The sequence below is a fragment of the Schistocerca piceifrons genome, chromosome 11 (assembly GCF_021461385.2).
Source record: "Schistocerca piceifrons isolate TAMUIC-IGC-003096 chromosome 11, iqSchPice1.1, whole genome shotgun sequence".
Taxonomy (NCBI): Eukaryota; Metazoa; Arthropoda; class Insecta; order Orthoptera; family Acrididae; genus Schistocerca; species Schistocerca piceifrons.
The window spans coordinates 133,347,221-133,355,313 of record NC_060148.1 but is presented as its reverse complement, the minus strand read 5'-3'; the positions used below and the strand labels follow the sequence as shown (position 1 = coordinate 133,355,313).

General features: G+C 38.7%; 1 non-coding gene across 1 annotated transcript; it reads right to left on the bottom strand.

Annotated features, from left to right (window-relative positions):
* Window positions 1-724: 724 nt before the first annotated feature.
* Trnaa-cgc lies at window positions 725-797 on the bottom strand. The gene has a single exon. It is a non-coding gene; the product is annotated as a tRNA-Ala (tRNA).
* Between the last annotated feature and the right edge of the window lie 7,296 nt (window positions 798-8,093).

Genomic DNA, 8,093 nt, shown 5'->3' with positions numbered 1-8,093 from the left:
ACAAAACAGTAACACCTCCCACAAATGACGAGAATTAGGCTCATAAACTGACATTTTCAATCAAGAACAACTTTATGGTACAGACACAAATCAACTAATGTTTGAATGAGGTTATGTTGACCAAGGTCCAAGCTAACTGCCTGACATCTGCGATCTGTTTCTTTCGACCGCTACTTACCGTTGTCACCACCTATTGGGAAACGGCAGAAGCAAAGTTGTTCGCCTTGTACAATGATATTGCATCTCTCTCTCTCTCAGGTTATATTCTTATTAACAAAGTCAGAGACTTTACTGTTCTTTTATTTCTGATGGAAAAGTGTTGTACAGTGGACCATAACATTCTGCTCGAAAAATTAGGAAGACGAGGAATAGAGGTGTAGCACATAGCTGGTTGTGTTCATACCTAAAAAACTGCAGGCAGAAATTATCGCTTCAGTATGAATTCAACAATATGAATAAAACAAGAAACAACTTCTTTCTTTCTAGTGAATTACCAATAAAATATGGTGTACCACAGGTCTCAATCTTAGGTCCACTACTCTTCTTGATTTATGGTGGTGGTGGTTAGTGTTTAACGTCCCATCGACAACGAGGTCATTAGAGACGGAGCGCAGGCTCGGGTTAGGGAAGGATTGGGAAGGAAATCAGCCGTGCCCTTTTATAGGAACCATCCCGGCATTTGCCTGAAACGATTTAGGGAAATCACGGAAAACCTAAATCAGGATGGCTGGAGACGGGATTGAACCGTCGTCCTCCCGAATGCGAGTCCAGTGTGCTAACCACTGCACCACCTCGCTCGGTCCTTGATTTATGTGGACAACTTAGTTGAATGTATGAGTCTCACAAAAACTACACGAGTCTCACAAAAACTATACTGTTTGCCAATGACACCAGCATATTGCTCAGTGGATCCAGTCCATAAACTTTGCAGTCCACAGCAGAAAGTTCTATTAAAACACTTTCTGAGTGGCTAAAAAAAAAAAAAAAAAAAAAACCCCCCCCCTCATTATACATACTGAATAAACAGTGTGTAGTGTGTGTCGATTTTCATTTAATTCCACCAACTAATGAAATGTCTATTGAAGCACAATTAAAAAATGATCCCCTAGAAAATGTAAGTGTTACAAAATTTTTGGGTCTATGGGTTCAGCAAGTCTTAAAGTGGGACACACATATAAATAACTTGTGTATAAAACTATCATCTGTGTGCTATGGCCGAAGAATTTTAAAGGCTACAACAAGCAAAACAACAGTACTACAGGCATACTATGCACAGTTCTACTCACTAATCCAATATGGGATCATTTTCTGGGGATACTCAACTCACAGTGTAAAGGTTTTTAGAATGCAAAAAAGAGCTCTAAGAGTAATTTGTGGCCTTAAAAAGATGGAGTCCTGTAAATCCCATTTTACTGAGCTTGGTGTTCTAAATGTTCCAAGCTTATTCATTTATGAAACTATATTGTTCACTAGGGACTACCTCCTGAAAACAGGCAAACTGCTACAGAACAAAAATGTACACAACTATAGTACCAGAGGGAAATCAAAAATATCACAGAACAACCACCTATCAGAGGAGCATAATTAACAAAAAAAAAATGGTTCAAATGGCTCTGAGCACTATGGGACTTAACTTTTGAGGTCATCAGTCCCCTAGAACTTAGAACTACTTAAACCTAACTAACCTAAGGACATCACACACAGCCATGCACGAAGCAAGATTCGAATCTGCGACTGTAGCGGTCGCGCGGTTCCTGACTGTAGCGCCTAGAACCGCTTGGCCACTCCGGCCGACCATAATTAGCATTGGTGTAATACTACACAATAAGATACCAGAGGAAATAAAAAATGCTACTCATCCACTATTTAAAGCTAAACTAAAGGCATTTCTAATAAAGCACTGTTTCTATTCTGTCAGAGAATTTCTGAATACGTAACAAAATTAATTGTAATAGGTACCTATTTTTAATTTGCCTACTATTTTGCTAATACTATATGTTATTGTAACTTATCTTTGACCTATCCAATATCAATTGTACAATTTGTGCTGTATGATAAAACTGGACAATAAAAAATCAAATCAAATCAAATCAAATGCCTTGCTTAAATGTTAAAATTTTAAAGGCAGAGGTATGCGTTTTTCAAACATGGAGTTTCGTTTTCTGTCTTGTACCATGATTGTGGACATTCACATTTTAGCTGAATTGTGCAAAATCGCTTTTACAAACTTACCCTTTTCTAATATGCGGAGGCTGCCAAGAGGTAGAATGAGTGACGTTTGGGAGGCCTGCAGCTGTCAGTCAACTTTGCCCTATTCTCTCACAGCTCTCTGTCGGGTGTGAGGATGTCTGAGCTACATGCGGAGTCTCCCCATATACAATACTGTACTGCATTACACTATGAAACTGTCCATAGTGAGCAGTGCAAACAGTCTCTGGGCTCGAGCAGCATGTGAAGGTGTATAAAGTGTACCACACTTTGGTCAATGTACTGTTAGTTTTGCTAGTGTGTGTTTGCCATTGTAAGTTGCTCTGCATCCACAGGTCTAAAAATTTTGTCTCTGATGTTAGGGATATTTCAGAGCCACGGAATTTCTTATCAGGCATAAATTTCTTGTTTCTCAGGAGGAAGTTCAGGAAGGTGATTTTATTTGTGTCGACTATCGGGTTACTTCCATCAAACCAATCGTCCAGCTCACCTGCACTTTCAGTGATGGCCTTTTTGTATTCATAGTCACTTCTGCTGGTAATGTGGATACTAGTGTCACCCGCAAAGTGTGTAATAGTAGCGGCACTGGCATTCAACAGTAAGTCGTGTATGTAAAGAAGGAACGGAAATGTTCCAAGTGTTGATATTTGGGGCACGCCTTGTGCATTATCACCATTGTCAGAGTAGTACATTTTGATATTACCTGGATCACTGTGTGTTATTGTTACTTTTCCTGTTTGTAAGATACAAGCTGAACCTGTTTAGAGGGACCCATCTGCTGCCATATGACTGCAGTTTGTCTGGTAGAATTTTGTGGCCTAAGTCATCAAATACATTTGACAAATCTGGGAAAATCCCAACTGCTTTTTGTTTTATAATGATGTTTGTGAATTCCTAGGGGACCAAACTGCTGAGGTCATTGGTCCCTAGACTTAAACACTAAATAAACTAACTTATGCTAAGAACAACAGACACCCCCATGCCCGAGGGAGGACCCGAACCTCCGGCGTGAGGGGCCGCACAGTCCGTGACATGGCGCCTCAAACTGCGTGGCCACTCTGCGCAGCTTTGTTTTATGTCTAGAGTATCTAGTGTGAAGGTGTATGCCTTTTCTATATAGCAGTTGTTGTGGAATTATTTTCCCTGAAACCTTTGTGAGCATCAGAGATTTGGTTTCAGCTAATCTTTGATAATTTAACCCCCCAGAAGTTTACCAAACATAGATAACAATAATACAGATCTTATTTTTCGATGATCTTTTTTCTGCCTTTCCCAAAGACTGGGATAACTTTTGCCACTTTTATACAGTCAGGACATCTACACTACGTGATCAAAAGTATACAGACCTGCCTGAAAATGACTTATAAGTTTGCAGCACACTACATCGGTAATGCTGCAATTCAATAAGGTATTGGCCTTGACGACATCTTCCTCTCTCACAGGCATATGTTCACTCAGGTGCTGGAAGGTTTCTTGGGGAATGGCAGCCCATTCTTCACGCAGTGCTGCACCGAGGAGAGGTATCGATGTCGGTCGGTGAGGTCTAGTACAAAAGTGGCACTCCAAAACATCCCAAAGATGTTCTATAGGGTTCAAGTAAGTACTCTGTGCAGGCCAGTCCATTACAGGGGTGTTATTGTCGTGTAACCACTCCGCCACAGACCGTGCATTATGAACAAGTGCTCGATAGTGTTGAAAGATGCAATTGCCATCCCCAAATTGCTTTTCAAATGTGGGAAGCAAGAAAGAGCTTAAGATATGAACGTAGGCCAGTGCTGTGATAGTGCCATGCAAAACAACAAGGGGAGCAAGCCTCCTCATGAAAAGCACAAACACACCATAACACCACTCCCTCCGAATTTTACTGCTGGCAGAAGATGTTCACTGGGCATTCGCCATACCCACACCCTGCCATCGGATCGCCGCACTGTGTACCGTGATTTGTCACTCCACACAACATTTTTCCACCATTCATTCATCCAATGTTTATGCTCCTTACACAAGCAAGGTGTCACTTGGTTTTTACCGGCGTGATGTGTGGCTTATGAGCAACCGCTCAACCATGAAATCCAAGTTGTCTCACCTCCCGCCTATCATAGTACTTGTAGTGGATCCTGATGCAGTTTGGAATTCCTGTGTGATGTTCTGGATAGGTGTCTGTCTATTACACATTGCGATCCTCTTTAACTGTCAGCAGTCTCTGTCAGTCAACAGACGAGGTCAGGCTGTATGCTTTTGTGCTGTATGTGTCCCTTTACATTTCCACTTCACTATCACATCGGAAACAGTGGACCTAGGGATGTTTAGGAGTGTGAAAATCTCGTGTACAGACATATGACAAAAGTGATACCCAGTCACCTGACCACATTTGAAGTCCGTGAGTCCTGCGGAGGGCTCCATTCTGCTCTCTCACAATGTCTAATGACTACTGAAGTCTCCGATATGGAGTGCCTGGCAGTAGGTGGCAGTACAATGCACCTAATATGAAAAACGTTTGTTTTTGGAGGTGTCCAGATACTTTTGATCACATAGTGCAGCTAAGTTGGATAACCATTTTACTTAGGGAGTTCTTAATGATAAATAGAATGTGATCAATTCCACATGAGAATTTATTTTCGAGACTCTTTGTCATTGATATAATTTTGTCAGCAGCAGTTTTCCAGAAAATATGAGTCTGTGGATGTTTTTCTTTTGTTTTGTCTTCTGGGTGTGGGTTTGTTGATGCTTTGTAGTAATTTCCTTACAGTACTTCCATAGTAATTTTTAATGTATTTGCAACTTTTGTGGATCAGAGTAGTATTTTCATGTCCATGAGACAGTTGATTTGTTTCATTTCTTATGTTGCTCTACACTGCCTTTGCTTTGTTTGAGGATGTTATCACATAGTTGTCATTTGCCATTAGCTTGGCTTGTGCTATATCTTTCTTAAAGATTTTGCCACATTGCTTAATACATCTCTCTTGAAAGGGGATGGGTCTTTCATTGACACTAAATTTCATGTTAGTTGTTATCCATGGCTTTCTTTTGATTTCATACATTTCAATTTGAGAGGAAAAGTAATATTGATGAGGTATAGGTATGTATTTAAGATGTATTCCAATTTTTTGTCTATATCATCCACTTCATTATATTTTTCTGCTGCTAAGGAAACAATGAAAGTTTTATATATTCACTGCTGTTATGTCTTTCCTTGCTTGTGTATTTTTTGCTGCAGCCTGTAAGGTACAGGACTTGGGCACAGTGATCACTATAGCTTGTATCCAATGGTTCTGCAATCTGGTAGAGACAGTTTGTAAATATCTGGTCGAGGGTGGTTTTGGTAGAACTTTTACATTTTGTAGGGAATGTTACTGTAGTATTCAGACTGAGTGAGCTTGTGAGATTCAACCGACTTTCTCTAGCTTGCCATGGAGACTGAAAATCAACATGGAAGTCACCACAAAAAAAGAGTACCCTTTTGTTTTAGTGTAGTTTGTATAGGATTATTTCAAGATTTTTGAGGAAGTCATGTACATTACCTGCTGCAGAATAGTAAAAACTTGCAATAATTATATTTGTTTATAAAATTTCCATATACTACTTTAGAATCTTTAACTTTGTTTAAATAACCAAACTGGTAAAACTTCTATATATGATAGAATTTTTTATAAATGTGGTAGAACCTCCACCTTTCTTACTTTTTCTGAAATAGTCAGATGCTAGTATATTAACAGGTATCTTAATTGGGTAAAATTTTCTGTGATTTCATCCACTGTTTTGTAATACATATGACAGTTACATATTTCACGTCTGTTGGGATAAGAGTTCAATGTTTATTGACTGCACATTTTGGTGGTGTACAGAAAAGTTGTTTCTCTTACATTTTTGTGGAGGTGGTATATTACATTATTATCTATGGTATCTTGGGTATCGGTTGCCTGTTGTGGCTCCATAAAGTTTCTTTCCTCTGAGATGTGTCTGCACATATCTGGACACAAATGGCTCTTTATTATCACCTCTCCTGCGATAGGTTGCTTGGCCATAAGAAAATTTCTAATTAAAATGTGCTACATTCATTTGCCTTACTTGTATGTTTTGCACTGTTTTTGTCTTTGTGTGCAAAATTTTCTTTAGTGCTGTTTAGTTCCTTATAACTGAATGGTATAGTGGGGCCACTTACAACAAACCTCGAGTGCGAGGTCACATGTTCCATCACTAGTAAGGCTCATTTGAAAATGTCGTGTTAACAATTATGGCAGGAAAAATATTAGCAGCTAATAACCCACTGTGTGCATCAGGAGGGCAACAGAAAATGACTGTCCAGGAGGTGCAGAGATCAACTTTCTATGGGATGTACGTATCAAACATCACGAAATAGACATAATTGACATTCAAGAAATGTACACATCAAATCATTAGCTTACATTATGAACACCAAATGAAAAATTGTGCACCATAATGATTATAAAGGTTTGCACCATCAACATGTAAGGCAAATTCCTTGGGAGTTACAGACCGTGAAGGACATTCAACTACATATCCACTCTTAAAGAATGCATATAGAATAGTATTGGTATGAAGGGTGATGAGAACTGATGGAACGTGATGGCATGCAACAGAATGTGAAACAGCCTGTCACGGAACTTGTTGTGCAAGTGACTATCCTTTAAGGTGTAGCTGCAGATAGTGCAATAATATGATAATAATAAATAATAATAAAGATTTTATTGTCTTTAGGCCATTACAGCAATTGACAACGTCAAATGAAGTTACAATTTATAATACAGTGTGATAAGGTATTGACTACTTAAATATTTTAGCTTATATTACAATCAATGTACAGTGGGTCATCTGTTAGATTACTGTATTTTACAGTTGAAGAATTCATTGGTATCATAGAATGGGTGGGCAATAAACCATTCATGCAGTCTTTCTTTGAATGTATGTTCAGGAAGATCCTGTATGGCATGTGGCAGCTTATTAAATAGCTTGTGCCCTGTGACTTCATAGCTATTTATTGATTTTGATAGTCTGTGGTAAGGCGTGTATATGTGTTTGATGCTTCTTGTGTTGTAACAATGTACATTTTCTCTACGTTTCACATCTTGTAGGTTCTTCTTCGTAAAGATTAAGACATTGTATATATAGAGGTTTATTACAGTCATAATTTTTTGTTTAGTAAATAAGGGTTTGCAGTGAGCCTTATGTGAAGAATTTGTAATTATCCTAATGGCTTTCTTCTGCAATAATAGGATGTCATGTATATGACTACAGTTACCCCACAAGATAATGCCATAGGATATTATACTCTGGAAAAATGCAAAATAAGATGATCTGATGTATGTTTCAGGTACACAATTTCTGAGTTGTCTCAATAAATAAATTACTCTAGATAGTTTACTACTAATATAGTTTACATGTTGGCCCCAGGATAACTTTTCGTCTAAATAAACTCCCAGGAATTTAACAGAACTAGGGTCATCAGATAGTGGCTTGTCTCTTAGAGTGAAGATTATCTGCTGAGTTTTATTTTCATTTAGCAGGAAACTATTTGCTCTGAACCAATATGCTGCATGAGTGAGTGTATTTTCAGCACAGGTTTTAAGATCATTAAGACTGTTACTGCTATGGAGAAAAGTCGTATCATCTGCATACAATACAGTGGTGGATCTAATAAACGAGGGGAGGTCATTGATCATTATCAGAAACAGGAAGGGCCCCAGTACAGATCCCTGAGGCACACCTACTCTAACATTTTCTATGTTTGACATTTCCTTACCAACACAAACTACCTGTTTACGGTTGTTGAGATAAGCTTTTAATAGTCTGAGACTGTTTTCTTTGATGCCGTAGAATTCTAGTTTCTCTAGTAGTGGCATGTGCTCAACACAGTCGAAGGCTTTGCT